Source organism: Neodiprion lecontei, chromosome 3, assembly GCF_021901455.1.
Source record: "Neodiprion lecontei isolate iyNeoLeco1 chromosome 3, iyNeoLeco1.1, whole genome shotgun sequence".
NCBI lineage: Eukaryota > Metazoa > Arthropoda > Insecta > Hymenoptera > Diprionidae > Neodiprion > Neodiprion lecontei.
Genome location: NC_060262.1, coordinates 850433 through 868886, shown reverse-complemented (window position 1 = coordinate 868886; position 18454 = coordinate 850433). Strand labels below are relative to the sequence as shown.

General features: G+C 42.4%; 1 protein-coding gene across 2 annotated transcripts in view; it reads left to right on the top strand.

Moving 5' to 3' along the window:
• The first annotated feature begins 7340 nt into the window (after positions 1-7340).
• LOC107222967 (GATA-binding factor A-like) overlaps positions 7341-18454 on the top strand; it is a 29175-nt gene continuing 18061 nt past the window's right edge. For both annotated transcript variants that reach the window (XM_015662523.2, XM_015662522.2), the window contains exon 1: positions 7341-7987. The gene's annotated coding sequence lies outside the window, so the exon portion shown is untranslated. The remainder of the gene's footprint in view (positions 7988-18454) is intronic.

The window sequence follows — 18454 nt, the reverse complement described above, 5'->3', positions numbered from 1 at the left end:
CCAGCCCAATAAATGCACCGGCAGGTATAAACGTGCTCGGAGGGGGGCCAGCCCGCGACTCGCACGCGGGGTTCGCCGGGCCCCCTTCAAGCTCTGTCCATTAGCGTTCTTCCGCTGAGGAATGCGCCGCGGAATACGAGAGGCCCGAGGACTCAAAAACGACCGCGGTCCGCCCGAGGAAAAAATTTAGCGCCTGCGTTTCACCCTACCAACGTTCATATGAACGTACTTTGAACGAAACTGAACTACCCTAATTTGAGCTTTTACGCGGTAAACTGGCAAATTTCGGACATTTTTAGCTTTCAAATAGGGTCTGACATTGCAACCTACCATCTTTCACCCCTGCGTAGGGCTTAAAGTAGACGCTCAATTTCGACCCAGGCGACTCGAGTCCACTTCGTTTAGAACGAATGTGAAAGCTGCGACCCAATGTTGAAGATTTTTTCGCCCTATCAGTGCGTCTTCGCAACTTTTCCATCATCCGATCATCACAGACCGAGTAAAAAGCACGAATCCGAGTCACAAATCCATTTTCCTGCCGTACCGAATGACGCTCAGGCGATTTAAGGGTACTTGTACAACGAGCTCATCCCGCAAATCCACGAACAATTATAATCGAGTTATAATTATAAATATGAACGAGCTTTAATCTCTTTTTCAGTCGATCCCTCCAGTTACAGACCGAGGAAAAGGCACGAATCGGAGTCCCGAGTCCATTTTTCGTGATACCAAATGGTGCTCAAGCTAAAGTTTAAGGTAACCTGTAAAATGAGATCATTTCATAAATCAACGAACAAACATTGGTAGTATACGAACAGCGTTCGCCCCCTTTTTCCGTTGATGACTGTAGCTACACACGGAAATACGTCAGTCGCAATGTTCAAAACAATTATTATTGTTTAGAAAAATGAAACCGTTGACACCTCGGTGCCATTGCAATTGTCATCAACAGCATTATCCTGCAGAAAGACACGTGCTCAGATCAATATGCGTAATTTTTCCAATGAATTTACTTCTGCTTATAAATAATTGCCTCTTAGAATAAGTACGTTAAATTTAAGCTTCGTCCTGGACTTAAGTTTCACTCAATTTCTTTAAGAAAATACCGTCAATCATCGATGAACGATGAAGATAAATTTCAAAAGATTGGAATCCCAGTTTGGGATCCTGAATTTTTTCCGCCAAGTCCGCGGAAGGATCAAAGCCTGGCGTATATCCGTGAGTTTTTCACTTTGCTGAGAGTAACTGCAACTCCATTCGGTTCCATAAAATGGAACATGGCGAACGAAATGAAATGGCTCGCGTGATTAAATGGGGGATCCATTAATGGGGGTTTGCTGGGGTCAGCCGAGGGAGTGCCGATGCTTCGACCTTTCATCAAGCCGAGTTTTGCGTCGGCGCGGTGCACTTATCGGGGCGAATCATTCGCCATCCACAATTCATCGTCGTCGCAGAATTTACCATAGATTTTTACCGTCTACCGCAGATTCTTCAGCAACGGTGCCTCTCGAACGTGAAGCCGAGATCGGGTTGCGGTTTCTCCGTAATTGCTGATTAGCGGAAATCTCGCGCCCCTAACGAGGTGGGCGTTTTTGTCGGGGTGGAGCTGCCTGAGCTTTCGAAACAGGGTGAAGCTAGCTCACGTTGTTAGCCGAAGAAACGATGCCACGTGAGTTTCGATCGCATTCCCTTAATCATGATCGAATAACTCGGGTTTGATCAACGATCCCGGTTAATCAATGAACGTTTACTAGTCCGGGATCAGGTCGTTAGGAGATAAACACACGGAGTGGAGCTTTTCTCCACTAACGAGCGACTCGGCCTTCGACTGTGTAACTTATGCGGCAAACCATTTGCAAATTCATTTACAATTATAAGCCCCTCGAGGGCTTCAGGTAATTGCCTACAAGAAACTGCGAAGTTTGTTTCTTTTACTTTTGGTTCGTTTAACCACGCGCCATTGTTTACATTCTTTGAGAATGATACTACGGAGAGACTTTAAATTCCGTACACTGGTCATTGGTCATGCTGAAAGTCGATAACCGGAAGCTTGTCTCAGTCTTAGATTAAGAAGTGGTGGCGAACTAAATTCAATCACTGCCTGGTCAGAAGCCGTCGAAAGAACTTCAAACTTCAAGTGTAATACTTACACAGGTTTGCAAAAGATTATTGTATATCAACTGCACGGGATGTTTTTGGTAAATATTATGTTTTTAGTTCGCTGAATCCGAAAATTATTTCCATTTCTCTCCATCGCGTACGGTATTTTTGCAAAATACGAGGTGTGTGCACAAAAAAACGCATAACAGTAATGAAGAAACAAACATTTCATCACAACGAACTAAACAATATTTCTCATAAAATTAAACAAACAATTTCTTTACGAAATTTACACAATATTCAGCGCTCATTCTTTTTGTAAACTACAAACGCAAGTTCAGGAATAAACCTGACGCGGTGGAACTTTTTGAGTATTTTTCCCGTTTTCAATGAGTAAAAATCTATAAGAAACAGTATAGAAAAGCCTGTGCAGTTTTTTGGTTGCAGATCTGTGTTAGTTTAGGCGACTCAAGAAAAAGAATGAATTGCTCATGTACAATCATTTCAGAGACCAGTACACCACTTCATAGTTCAATGCAAGGTTCGAAGATCTGAAATGTTCGATTTTTACTTTTGCGCCATCTGCACGTCCCGTTGAGAGAGGGGGAAGGCAGGCTCATGAGGAAGCATTTTCGGGATAGCTATTTATACTGGGTCATCAAGAGGGCGTCGGCATGGGGTTTTCAGGGTGCGTGGCACGCGCCAGTTTTTCTCTGGGGGTGTGGCAGGGTCGATTTTCGGTTTGGCTAACGAGTAAACAAATAAATAACACCCCAGAGCTTTCCCTCGCTGAGTGATCGGCTCCTGCAGTCCTTCAAGCCGCGTGATGAGTTGGCGGTTTCAAATACGCGCAATCGGGACGTAAATCCTGGTTCCGGAAAAAAAGGAAAAAAACAAGTTACGGAGAAAAGTCATCGCGTCGCGTGTGAGCGAGAATATTTAGAACTGGTAACGCCGAATGATAAACGAAGGAATTATATCCGGATCGCTGAATTTTACTTACAATATACCCAGGAAAACGATTTTCCTGCAGGCGTTCTGGTCCGACTCAGGTACGCGTGAACCTCGAAACCCGGGTTTGCGTTTCCCGTATCAAAGAACTCGCGCGTTTCAATCCAAACTCTTAAAATTCGGAATGTCACTAAGATAAGCCGTTAAATTCTAAAACACGTTTCAACTCTCCGCACCTGACGACTTGGAAAATATTGTTCAATCGATCGCTCTGCATCTTAATAAATATAAACGATTTACACGAAGTTGATCTGTCTGAATTGCTCGTCATTGAAATAAAAAAAAATAAAATTAAACTTGGTGCACGCATATTTCTCAATTTATCAATCGAATTGTTTTGGTTTCTTCTCGGTCTTGGACTAAGGAAAAATGACCGCATCCAATTTTTGCAAACTTTACTTTAATTTGTACCGCAAAGTGATTTCGACAAGTTTTTTTTTCAATTCCTTTCGAGATCATCGTGTTCCGACATTTCAACGTTGCTGCGTCTAGCGCGTCTGGACTAATAAATGAACGAGGAACGAAACAGCGTCGGAGTCGCGGTGGCAAAATCGCAGTGCAGAGCAAGAGCAATCAGCAGAACGTTGTATGATTACAGGAATAGTCGAGTACGTTGGTGTACGATACGGGTATCGCCGGGTTATAGGAATATGTAAGGTACATACCTGCCCACATCTGCGTGCTTGTCGGGGTGTACATAATATAATCTGAGATACATATTTGCGGCTTATAAAATAAGCGTGTAACCCGTGTTAGATACGAGAAATACGTGTCTATCAGTATAAAGGCGAACACAGCATACCTGCTCGGTGATAATAACATCATCGCTAGTCTCTCTATTTCTCTTCTGATCTCTCTCTCTCTCTTTCTCTCTTTCTCTTCCTCTTCATGGTTCTTATACGCACGTAACGCACGCGATTCCCAAGTGCGGGCTTACATTGAAATAGATACGAAATCGGGCTGCGGTAATCGAGCCGGTATAGCGTGGCGAACACCGCGGGCATACGAATCGCAAAATAATTATACCGCTGTTCCGCACCGGCACGTGCACAATATCCATCAAACTCTGTGACGAGGTCGCAATTCAAGCGATTAGTCCGCCAATTGTAACGAAATTTATTATAGAAACTTTAATAGATGGATAGATGCATAGAAAAAAAGTTTTAGCTTATCGTAAAGCCATACACTGTCAGAAAATTCACCCTTTCGATAAGCGTGATCGTTCGATTTTTCACACCAAGTTGTCTTAAAATCAACACCAAAATACCGTGGACTTTTATAGAATATTTTCGGTGTTACATTTAACACTGCATTTCTAACAGTGTAGCTCCCTGAAGACCATCAAATACAAAAGTATTAGGCTATACATACATTCTTGATATTACCAACAAGCATTCGATCAGTTTTCGTTATTAAGGAAGTGATTAAAGCAAGCTATACGAAATTCATTCTGACTTTGCAATGGTGCAATTTTACGCTTCGACGCTCAAAATCTTACCCCGCTGATGAAGGTCCATCGAATCTGATTCATGCCGATTGAAATATACAAAATACGATTAAAACGTATGAAATCGAGTTAAAATCCCAATAAATAGGAATTACTTCAGACATGGGTTGAATCGTATTTTCTGTATATTCAATCAGATGAAAGGGTTTTTGTGTTCGTGAGAATGTTGAATAAATACAGTTGAAACGCAATACTTAATTTTCAAACGCTATCGAAACTCATCAAAATTATGTAGCACCAGCGCTTGAATTATTCATTGCGAATGTTCGAATGTCGCTGTAATAATATATCCGTAGAGCTGTAGATCGAACAGCGTCAAAATAGGGTTTGGTATTTTAATTTATAGGAATTGGAAACTCAACGTAGGGTTTGTTCTTAAATTATTAGGAGCTAGAGGGTCAATGTAGGATTTCTAAGTTCAGTTTCCTTCGAAGTAGGTTTACACGTACCTTGGTAGGATGAAATGCAGCCGCTGAATTCGACTCGGGTAACCATGAGAAAACGGTCGCACGAGTGATGAAACGTGCTTTCAAGCTGAGAGGGATAATTCTGTCGCCAAACCGAAACATCTATCGCAACGTCAAATCTAGAAAGCAATTCCGAGTCTCGCGACGATGCGCAACGAGACAGCAAAAGGACACCCAAAGTGATCCGGGCTAATTTGGTCCGCTTGACCCCCCCGTCAACGTCACTGCTGTTTTCCACTGGCGCCCTTGGAAATGAGCCAGGACTTCCGGGTTTGCGATCGGTATCTGGAGCGTTCGAGTACCTGGATTGTTTCCGGCGTAAAATGTGCAGAAGCTCTCTCGTCCCGACGCAGTTCAGGTACCCTGCCCTCGTAGCCACCCCTGAGACTACTTACAACTAATGTTTATTGCAGATGACGTCTCGTCGGAAACAACGGGCTGGGAGATGGTCGAATGTTGGGACTGCAGGCCACGCCTGGGGAGAGGAAATAAAAGGAAAGAGACGAGGTGCGCGGGGCCCGAGCCATTAGCCTAAGTGCAGAGGCCCCTAAAACTGTGCTGGTCGCTTTGGTCTCGTACAATTTTCATTCCATTCCATTCCATTCCATTCCATTCCTTTTCGTTGCCTTCATTCTGTGCGTTTGAGTTTTCAGTTATAGTCGTTCTACGGACCAACCGATCTTTCTGAGCGACGATTTATGCACTGCGCGATCCAGGCTTCGCTAATAGACGCATCGTGTGTCTCTCCTGCAAGCCCCATTAAACAGCCGATCATCCGACCGCCATGCTCTGAGTCCGCTGGCCGTTATTCTCGGTGATTTTTATCGTCGAACGAAATTCAACTCTCCATTTCGGGTACGCGAACACCTCAGATCGCGTGTAATAGTTTTTAGGGCTCCATAATTCTCTTCCAATGCTCCACCATAAACTTATCGAAAAGTGAAGCAAGTCGCCGTGACCCCTCATCGCGTATTCAAAACTACACGCCTATCGTCGTCTCTTTGTTCGCTCAAACTGGTACTTCGGTACCAGCATACTCGTTCCGATTTCAGAGGAGCGACGCCATTTTGTTAGCCCTACCAAGGCCTGCAGGTTTCTCGAAGGCTGACTCTGGCGGGCTCAATGGGTGCCGGGATTTGAACCGCGTTCGAAAAATCGCTGCTACCAGAATTTTGGTGAGATGTAAAAAGGCGAACGTTACTTGTGAAATACTGGCACGTGATAAAGGCTAACCGTGTTTTTTGAAACGAGGATACGCCAAACCAGAGTAAATTTAATTTCATCGCTTTGCCTTACAAGTCCGACGCCAGCTGTGTCAGCAATTTTTTTTCAACGTGTTTCGGAGGGAACTTGAATCGTCCGACAAGGTCTTCAAAGACTCGACTCGCATGCGGCTAATATACAGTTCTCAATATTTTGGAAACGAAATTGTGGAGCCTCTGCCACTCTTCGTAACGAAGTTTGATTTACCCCAAAGAGGATAATGAGCTGGTCCAGATTCTAGAATGATGAAATTCTGATTCACCTAACGATCGACAGGTATACAAAGAAACGAGAAATACACGTGGAGCGATCGCGGCACGTGGATGTCGCTCAGTTACATTTCAAGAGTTCATCGAACAGTTGTGCAAAGTTGGTGCGATAATGTAAGCAAGATTCATGACACCCCGACAGCTATGCATCCAGGTGTTCGTTGTGTAATATAACGTTTGATGTAAGAAAAGAAAAAACCCGCGAGATGTTACCGCTGATGATATGCTGACACAAACCACAGAAGCTAGAGCGCGAAACCGCAGTGAATTCACGTCGTGTTGCGAGTAGGTATTGTGCAGTGTGGTGACCGATAAATCACCAAGGTAGGAAAACCTCAACTATGATGCGCATCACCAAGCATCGGAGACTGCGAGGTCGGTAAGGATCCGCAAGAAAGTGGCGAATAGTCAAGCTGCCGAATGGCTCGATACTTGAATGGTAAAGCAAACACAGCTTTCCAGTAGAATATCTTGAAGAGCCTGGCTACGAGGTGATAATTAATCGCTGATATACGAAGGGCGGAGGGTCAGTCGAAGGACGCCGACAGTTGGCGGGTTTTGAGCTCTCGAGAAACTCGTCACCGAAGTAGGCGTCACCTCGGTAGGCGTTGAGCTCCACCCATGAGATGGAGAGAGGTACGCCTACGCGGTCGAGAGCTCGCCTGGTGCCCTCTCTTTCCGAGAGGTGATTGTCCAGGGCAGTAACAGACCCGCAGTCAACGGCTGCACCACGTCCTCCGTCCGAAGAGGTTCGCATCCTTTGGCACCTCGTCCTGTGAATTTCGAGGAGTGGGTGAAGGGGTTGATAGGTTCGAGGGACCGAGTGCCGGTTGACAGTGCGCCGTATTGATCGGTTGTTGTGTCAGTTGTCGTGGATCAAGAAGCGGGCGAAAGACGGAATAACGGCTTGTGTTGATCGGTGATGCGGGAATCGAAGTGTGATTGAGAGCATGATCGAGGCGGTGTTTTGATCCAGCTATTGGCCGCATGGTACCACCTACGTCGGCTGATGGCATTCTGATTCGGACCGGCAGTGGTTGTGCTGTTCGTGCATACGGGCACGGTGTGCTTAATGTGGAAGCAGCTAGTTAGCCGGTCTAATTAATCGCCCCGTGAACGACGAGCGCCGCGTACCGTAACGTCAGATAGTAGTGACTAGGTGCGTCTCGCAATTAGTTATTTAAATAAGTGAACCGGAGGCTCGAGCTGGTGCGGAGCAGCAGGAGAGCATCGCGCTGTTACGAACAAGACGTGGTAGATAGGATAATAAGTGAGAAGAGAAGGCCTGATCCAGATTGCGGCAAACTCCAAACCCACTTATCACGGATCTCGATCGCGGAAGCCATGTCAACCCTGACTGATTAGACCATGTAAGTAGACCCTTCGCTTCCAAATTACCTACCACACGTTTTGCCTGACACGTGTTGAACTAAGCGAGATCAAATTGACCATCCGCGGTGAAAACCGACTCGAATGAACCCGTTCGATGCCAGTCGTAAATCACCCGCGGAACGATACGCGCGTAAAAGGTAATGGCTGATTGTGAGTACATTGTTATTGCGGTTGAGAGGCATGAAACGTTTTACCGCATGACATGGCAATATCGCGAGCTTCGGTATATCGAGTTGTTTTCTGGATACATGCGCCTTGTGCGGCTCACTCTTTATCGTTACATTCTTGTTAGTGTCTTTACACTTTTGATCAACCATTGGGAGTGGAACGGTGGACCGGTGATCGTGAACGAGAGTCTTGAAGTTTTCGGTGACTTGTAATCACCGTGATATTGCCTTGTACGTTCCCTGCACCCCCTACATCTCAGACGTCGATGCCAATTCAATTCCATCCCGTCGCGTTAACTCGCCTCTCAAGGACTTTCGCCAAATCGAGGGGTCCTCGAAGTTCGACTTCGCGACGTTGGAACCATGCGGGTTGGAAGCGGTGCGGTGGCTGGTCACAGCATGACTATCAACGTCGACGGGTGCTCGTAAAGAGCCTCGACGACTATCGAGGTGTGCGTGGATGTCGATACCTTGCGCCGGTTTCTCCATCCTTCACGTACCGTGTCGCGAAGGAAGGCACGGTCGAACAATGGACGTGCGGTGGTATCATGCCCTCGCTTTTCCATATCGCTAAAGAAGCTTATCTCAGTGCCCTGCCATGCCTGCCCGCCACCACCACCGTCCGGCTGCCATCCATTCATCCACTTACTCACCCTCCGGCTTTCCTTTTTTCAACATTTTTCTCTCGAGATACGCGCGTTCGCCGTGTAATTTACGCTCACAGAACATGCGGGCGGAACTGTTTAGTCCTTTTCGATGTTACGCGTTTTTCAACCTCAAGGCAGTCTCGGCATCTGGGCCATTCGAGTGACATTTTCCAGGTGACGAAACGACTTTTCGCTCTTTACGGTCACAAGTCTACGGCTCACTCTTCGTCGTTGCATTGTTGATAGTGTTTTTAAATTTTTGATTAGCCATTGGGAGTGGAACGGTTAACCGTTGATCGTAAGTGAGAATTTTTGAGTGTTTGGTGACTCGTAATCTCGAGATATTGATTACTGACGCTAGGTTGAAAACTCGCTGATTTAACTTCAATATTCTGATGACCGAGGGATTCGCGGTGTAATTGCATCCATTTCGTGGAACCCTCGCGAAGTATTTTTTGTCTACTTGCGATTAAAAATCTACGTTTTATCCTGCTCGTTGATATTTTCGATGGAATCTATAAGTGGTAACGAGTAAATGAGAATGGACGGATTAAGTGGCGAAGCCAATCGAGAATTTTGACGTACTCACAATATCGTTCAAGACATCGGTAATTGAATGGGGAATTCATTACTCGGTCATTTGTAGTCTGAAAAGACGTGCACACTGTCCGATAATGAGAGAATTAGTATATTTTGAAGATCAGAAGCAATTTTGACCCGGTCAACGAAGCAAAAAAATCCTCTTCGCTCTTTGCCTGCAATTGATAGCGCGGCTTAAAATGATAATCGAATATCTATCTCGATCTGTCTGACGAGTGTTAATTCAATCGAACTCACCGGTGCAGATACCACTTATCGAAACAGGATGAAAGAATAAAAAAAACTTAAAACAGTAGCCGTTGGCATCGAGTAAACGCGAATATCTACAGTTTTCAGAATATTATGATACCACTACAAATGTCAATCTGACACCGCATTCTTGTTCTCCGACATATATTTTGTTTCCTCATCTCTCTCTCTCTCTCTTTCTCTCTCTTTTTCTTTCTTCGTCGCGCTCTTGATCTGCCTACAAGCTAATTATGTAGCAATCCGTCGTCACCAACGCCTGACTAGAACCGCATATCATAAATACGTGTATCATAATTATATTACAGTGTATCGATCGAACTTCGCCCAAAGTTGTGGCATAGCTCCTTGACAGTTCAAGCCTGTCTATCACCTCTTTTTTTTTCCATCTCTGATTTTTCTGTGCCACGTCCTAGACGTGGAATGAATTGAAAAAACGAAAAGAAAGAAGGAAGGGATAATAATAATAATAATAATAATATTAGCAATAATAACGAATTGTCGGTATAACCACGACAGTGACGGAATATTAAAATCGTTGAAACGAAACGCAAGACGAGAAAAACTCTTAGAATTTCGAATTCCGCATTATTTAAACAGCAGCTAATTTTTGAGTTCACCTTGACGCTCGCTCAGCTACCTCCGAATTTTGGTCGTTATATTTTTTCTTTTTTTTTTTTTTTTCCACTCTGTTCTTGTTCTTCGCTATTACACATGGCGCTGACTCGCGATTAGATTGTCCAATAGGTATCTACACGTACTTACAACGAATATACCGAGTGTCCGTAAAACGAGCTGTTGAAAAGCCTTGCTTATTATTCGTCCGCGGTTACGTCCACTTTTCTTTGCTTTCAATGCTGGCCTATTGCTTATTTTAAACGCGTATGCACCGACACCTCCAACACCGACTCGTATCGAAAGATTAGCCTGTTCGTGTTGCCAGCGCGGAAGTTCACACGACGGAAACAACCGGTCCTATTCTAATCGGCGGCGAACTCTAGCTGACAACGATAGCGTGTATCGCTTTGGTTGACTCGTTTCTGTTCTACTCCTCCTCGTCTTCCTGTGTAAATGTCGACTGGAAGAAATAAAGGAAAAAAACAAAAAAATAATGGAAACAAATTAACCATGTCGGAAGATTAATTGAAACGAGAAAGAAGAAGTGGCTAAGTTTTCGTTGACTCTATTTAAACTATTCTTGATTATTAATTACGCACAAGACAACCGTTGCCAATTTCTGTTTCGCTCGTTAATTACACAGGTCTGCAATAAAAAAAACTGTACCGATTGTTTATGCTGTTTCCTAGAGACGTTTACGCACTGAAACTGGGAAAAATACTCAAATAGTTACATCGCGTCAGGTTTTTTTTTTTGAATTCGTGTTCGCAGTTTCGTTAAGAGTGAAACCCTCGTTTAATTCGAAATCTGGTATTCTCTTCTTGATTATAAGAAAAACCTATGGAAAAGTGATTTCTTACTTTCATTTAATATGTATTAGAGTTAGACTCGAGAATAAATAGAAACAGGGAAATTGAATAGATGTGTAATATTCGTTTTGAAATCAATTTCGAGATGCTTAACAGATTGTTTACGACGGTTTACGACAGCAACGATCTTGAATATTCATCTACCTATATATATATATATATATATATATATATATATATATATATATATATACACATACTTAAAACTTGAAATATAGTATAAAATTCAGCGATAATTTTTTTCTTTCCTTTGATATATATTATACTTCTTGTGTGACAACTTCGCATAAGTCGTGTGTCACATACTGTTTTTAAATTTATGTCAAGCCTCCAGGGTGTTTTACCGTACTGCACGTTTGCTCTAAAATCATTCTTTATTATTAATTAGACTTTGCCTCGATGTTCTTTGTGAAACGAAATTCCTTCCCTGCAATTTTTCGTCAACCGTGTTACGTCGAAATATATTTTCGTTCGAGCATAAAAACCGATCAATTAAGGCTAAAATTATGTTAATTACATGCAACAAGAATGTGATGGATGAATTCACCGTCATCGAATTTATGAAACGTATATTTTCTTCGTATTATACCATGTTCAGGTATAACCGGACACAAGTCGTGCATGACATGTATCTACACAATATACTTTAAACATAATACACTTGGTGAATGATATTGCTTGAATTTTATTGGACAAGTTACTAGCGTTAAAACTGACACATAAATTAGCCGAAGAAATTGTAGAAAATATTAAAATTACATAGAAACCCACCAACAAACCCAGCTTATACAGCCTGGCTAGGGAAAAGGGGAAAAGGGTTTTAGGGGTAAGAAAAAAACTGGAATAACCGATTGATAAAAGGACCAGAATATCGATCTTAAAATCTTATTCGTAGAATTTGAAAATGTAGAAAGACGAAGCTCAAAAAATTTCAAACATAGATAATCGAAATACGGAAAGGTAAAAATATGAAACAGCAATTCGAGAATGTGTACACGATTCTGTACTATCGAGAAAAATTCCGTCAGTTTGACTCTCGATTTTTCGATCTTTCAATATTTTTACCCTCACACGGTAAAAAGTCTAATTAGGTAGTTCCGTTGTTTCGAGAGTTTTTTGGTTTTCCTTTCTTTTTCTTTTTTTTCACGCCATGCATTTAACTCTCATACATCATCTTCGATTGTAAATCGATCGTTTTCCCCCGATTGATCGTGTGTAATCGATCATTTTTTTCGACTCGTTTAATCGGTGCATCGATTGTTTTCAGCTCAATGGGCATCCGCACCTGGCAGCGAAAATTTTGGAAAACGTTGCGGGCGGAAATTCCGCGAGTTCTTTTTCTCTAATTCCGCGGGTTTCGCAGGCGGCGGATGACAGAGAAAATCCGGGTAGGTGTCGGGCGGTTCTGTGTGGGTTTTTAGGCCTAATTAGTTGACGCCCGATGTCGTCCCGACGGTGTCGCAGACTCGGCGACCACTTTATAGACTCTGTTCAGCCCCGAAAGGTGTAGCGGACCCGACGCCGTCGCGTCGCCTTAGAATCATCCCCACACTCCTTACCTTCCCTTCCCTTCCCTTCCATCCCCTTTCCACTCTGCGTCTTCTGACGCACACTCTAAGCCTCAACGCCGCCGCTCCAGCAACAGCAGCAACAGCAGCAGCATCCTCAGAGATTAACGACACTTGAGAAAATACTACTGATATAGGTATATAAGCCTCGTGGTCTGATTCCTCTCCTTATACATACACCACACGACCACTTTATTCTCATCTGCAGCCTCATAGTTTAACATTCGTGCAGCTTCGCGGGCCAGACACGTTCTCTCTCTCTTTCTGTCCGTTCTTATTTTGCATTTTTCGTCCCTCAGTTTTCGCCGTTTTATGGTTTTTTTTTTTTTTTTTTTAATCTTTTTTTATCGATAAGCGAGAGACGGAATTAGTTTTGTAAGAAACTGTTTCACCGCAATGAAATTTCGAATACAATTTTATTTAATTTGTCTATTTTTTTTTTTTTTTTATTGACTCTTTTGTTACGTTCCGATACACCAGAGAAACTTTTTAATTATCCCGCAACGATACCGATGTGAAAACAGAGAAGATAACAGAAAAAAAATGTCCGCCGTGTAATAAATTAAATTCGTGGATCGCCAATTTATAGATAATAAAATTGATCGACCTAAACTTTTTAATTCCGGTATCGAAACGATGTATTCGAACTCTAATCCTCGGAGGATTCCCTGTACTTCTAACAAGTGTGAACATATTCCGCTTGTATACATATACGTATAATATCTAGACAAGTTTGTATTTTGATCACACAAGCAAACGCGTGTGACCGGCTAAAAGCAGCCACATTGTTGTAAACTTTGATACAGATAGAATAATTTTGCTCAAGGGTATCTCGCCTTAATTAAATGAGCTCAAGGTTGTTCACGCCACGGTTGCCTTTATTCTCTTTTTTCAAATTATCGATTCCTGCCCCCTCTTGTAAGTCCAAGTTATAAAAAAAAAAATAAAAATAAACAAATTCTCTAAAAGTTGCGTATGTAACACAACTGATTCGCATGCTTGGAAGATTTTCAGAATAATAACGCGGTTTTGCTATATTTCGAATTCCTTTCCAAAGTATCCAAATGATTCGAAAAAAGAAAGAGAAAAGGAAACATCTCCGATTTCTTAATTATCCGTAGCCGATTGCGAGGTTATGAGGAACGAATTATTGGATCGACGAAACGTTACATGTGACACGTTTCGAATGATTGATTTATGACGTTATTAAAGCGTGAAGCGTCGTCGTGCGCGTTGAAAAGCCGGATCACCGATCCATGCCTGTATTATGTGTAGAATGTAGATCGTATCTAGAACAAAATATGTGGGCGCCATGGCACTGCGTCTGTGTCTCCATATCCCTGGCTATGAAGCCTATATCACACACACACACACACACACACACGCGTGCATTCATACACGCACTCGCCGAGAAACGAAGTCGGAATATAATCCAGCCTCGCCGGGTTACATTATACGGACACGGCGACTCGATCCGAGAGAATCGGGGTGCAAACGCCGCTTATATGCTAGATCAAGAGCTCGGCTAGTCAACCGAGCAGAAAGGCAGATCCCAATACTGGTTATATGCCTCGGCGTTTATTACCGATCCGAAAATCGATTGGTAATCACTGCTGGGTAATAAACAGCTTCCACAGATCCGTTTGAAAATGGGAAATACTTTTGAAAAGACCGTTGAAATGGGTGGATGTGAACGGATACTTTTACGATATTTAAAATGTAAAATGCAAAGTGTCGTTCACATTTTAAATGATTATTTTAAATTAAACCGTTTCAAATATTACCCAGCAGTGTTCGCGATCGATTGAGAGAAGAAACGAGAGACAGAAATCGGTTGCGGATAAGTACGCAGAATTATTCCGTGATCATTGTTTACGATGTGAAGAAAAATTGAAAAATAAAAATAAACAGTCGTGACGAAGGGAATGGAAAAGGAGAGAAAGGGAAACGGGCCACGCGTAGGAGCCTGAAGGACCTGCAGCACGATGTCCTGGACTTATACGTCAGGCTGATGTGATCGGCTCATTAGTCGGGATGTAATTTCTTAGTGGCAACGCGGTCGACTCTCGATCTCGAGGATCGAGGAGAAGAAGGATAAAAGAGGGAGAGAGAGGGAGAGAGAAAGGGCTCCTCTCTTTGATCAGTTCCGTGGACCCTTTCCGAGTGCATGTCGCGCGTCAATATTCCCAGTCAATGTTCTTCTCAGCGTACAAACACCGGCTGTTACTGCCGGCGTGAAACTGGTTTTCTTCCTACTCGAATGGCGGGGCATAAAAATGGGAAAAGCGGAGAAAATAGGGGGGGAGACGGGGAGGGATATCGACGAGTAAATTACCATCCATCGAATTTCGATCCGAGGAGAAAGAGAGGGACCTTTAACAGCTAGTAGAATTTGGTATTTGGCTATTTCTTCTATTGAGCCTAGAACCATATCTTCCGCAGTTCGCTGATCCCGCAAAATTCAATTCCCGACTCGGCATTCTCGTCGTTGTTCTTTTTTTTCTCTCTCTCTCTCTCTCTTTTTTGTTTTACCATTAAAAGTCAAATCGAAAATTCAGAAATCTATGAATAATCGTTGAAATTCTTGCTCAGGAATCCACGATTATCAATTTTTTGGTACATCGGTTCTGTCTCGCAGTTTTTATTTCATCGATCGAGGATAAAATATGTTTAATCGCTTCTTACGATAAGTTCAAAGCTTCTTTCACACACCATTTGCTCAGTTTTAATTGAAAACAGACGTTTTGAAAGAACAACCAATAATTTCAACTGATTTAAAGCACGAGTATGTATTTTATCTACACGTGACGCGAAGAAGCAGATGTCTTCTTCTCTTATCGATGGACGTTACGATCAATCGAGACCGGTGTAATAATTCATGATCAAAATGTCGCGGCTTTATCCGAGGATCAGGAAATCATCGAACTAAATGTCTATTAAAGAAGACAAATAGAGAAACGGTACCATTTTATCAATTTAGAAACGTACTTTTACCATCGACGAGGTGTCGTTGAATTTTTCAGAGCTGCGGAGTGTATTTGTGAATTTGAAACTGTTCGTTTTTAATACGGAAAGATCGTTTTAACATTAATTAATTATTTTGATCCATGTTCTGATCTGCGAGACGTGATATTATCGATAATTGATGCCTGTAATAATTATGATAATTTATTCACAGAGAGGAGGGGTGTACATGAAACTTCGATACAGCGATGATTCAACCTTTAATCAAAAGTCATTCAACAAAATCAAGTGAAACTCGTACGATAGGAAAACAAATTGCTGAACAATTCTGCGGGTTTGCATTTTACTTGTTGTGAAAAAAATGGTTTTCTTTCTGCAAGTTGAAAATAAAAAAAAAATTATCTTGCCAATCCGGCATGTGAACGATAATGACAATGATAATGGTGACAACGACGTGCTAGTATACCCTCTTCGATCTCTAGGTCGCGATAATTTAATCGACATATTCGCACTTCGCTCTTTTTTCTGTCAAAAAAAAAAAAAAAATTTTTGCGAAAGAACCGTGGCTTTTCTGGACCTCCGGCATTCCGATCTATCACTCAAGTCAAACCGCACAGGAAAGCGGCGGTCAAGCCTTGAGCCCCGAATATCTCACTCCGGTTGGACAACCTCCGCCTCTAGATTCGAATGTGTTTGAATATGGGGCGTTCCCTGCCAATTACGAATGAAACTGACGAACAAACGTTCGCGCATTATTTTCTCTTGCCGCAATTATCTCGCTAATCCCTTTAAAAAAAAAAAAATAATAACACGTACCTCGCAAAATAAACACACAGTGTTTTATCATAGGTTATAATTACGATCAAATCAACATTTCCTTTATCAACGATTCAAATGAAAATTCAACATTATGGAAAACGATTTTCTAACAGCATTGATAGTCGAATTTGAGTTCTTTGAAAATCGGTCCAACAATCGTATCGAAGCAATTAAAATCCGGAACAACATTATCAGCGGTTGTTTAATTTGATCCTGATTATTCGTTTAAAATTATTACAATTTTTATGAACGAAGAAAATCGGTATCCCGATTTCGCGGGGAATGGCTTATGCGCAGCTGATTGTGAATGTGAGCTCAGTGTGCGTGTGTGTGTGTGTGTGTCCGAAGCGCAACTTTGTTTTCCGGGCCATCCTAGCTGGTAGAAAGTGTCTCCAAGACCCGACGGTCAGGTACTGTTCCCTATTTCGTATTATATATACATGTGTCCGTGTGTGTGTATGTATGTATATCCATGCATATGTATACATGTGTACGTTTACGTATGTATAGACATGGAGGCTTGTGCATGGCTGGAGAGCCACGTGGCACGTGGGTCGTCGAAACTAACGAAACGGTAAAATTGCCTCTCTTGTATACAGCAGATCTGGTCTATCGATGATCGGAAATATCGGTGATCGTCGATCGAGGATTTTCTTTTACAAGTGCACCCAACCGTTGTTCCGATTTCTCGATCAATTTTCGCATGACTTTATTAAGCCTTAAACACATTCGATTTGATCAATTATCGATCGATTTCAACCATCTCAATTTTAAATTATCCCGTGACAGGTATTTTGATCGATGGATTAAAATTCCACCAGCAATCGTATAATAATTTCTGATTTTCATACCGTAACACATGTTATATGCGTTGGGGTGATTGAAAAAAAAAAAAAAAACAATTTGCATTTTCCGCCGTGACACCCTCTCAAAAGATTATTCATGTCAAAAGAAAGATTCTGTCAAAAGTTGAGCGTTCTACGTTATGTAGAAGGTCGCGCTCATTTGATTTTTCACTTTTTTTCACATTCTTTGAATGCTATAAATAATGAAAGATCGTCGGATACACTTTTCAAACATCAACTCGAGACTCAATATTACTAATGTGGGTCTTCTTAGTGATGTAAATTAATATTATGATTAATGCGAGCAATAAAAAAAATTTAATGTATAAAAGTGAAAAATCAGAGAACGCTCATCTTTTCCTAGAACCTTTCTTTCAACTTAAACAAATTTATTTTTACCTTTTTTTCCAACGCACCCTGATATATATATATATTATGTCACAATTAATAGTTTGTCTAAATTCTGTTCCCGATCGGTTGTGCCTCGTTCAATTTACGACGGTTGATTCTTTAAGAATCGATGAATAGATCAATGTTGAAATGAGAAACACGAAGTCGGTTTACAGTTAATTGAGAGAGGAATGCGGGCAGCTTGGGTGTACAGAAATGGGTGAAAAATGGGAAGCCTCGATCGGCGACCGAGCCGAGTGCGGTAATTGAAAAAGCAAATCGATCGCGTCGATCGGCTTACAGAATCTGGATCGGCAGGATTAGCCTCCGCCGATCTATAGCAAAGAATTATCGTGTACACGTCGCATCGGTCCGCAGGAATACACGCAATGCCATGCAATGCACAAGATCATGCCAAGCCCAACACCCGGGTTTATAACCTGTTCGCCCGCAGAACGTCATCACGCTCGCAGCGTAGAGGAAATCGCGATACAGCTATTGGAGAACTATTTTTATACAACGCGAGCATGCTTCGCGCGTCTTTTCCGTACACAAAGTACCCGTTTCTATGATGCTAGCGTGAGTCTGCGAATGCGCATGCGGGGAGTACAGAAAACACAACTTTCAACTCCTCCGCGCATGCGCCGTCGCGAACGAATCTGACATTACGCGACCCTAACCTCAATTTCGTACTTTGTAAAAGAAAAGAAAA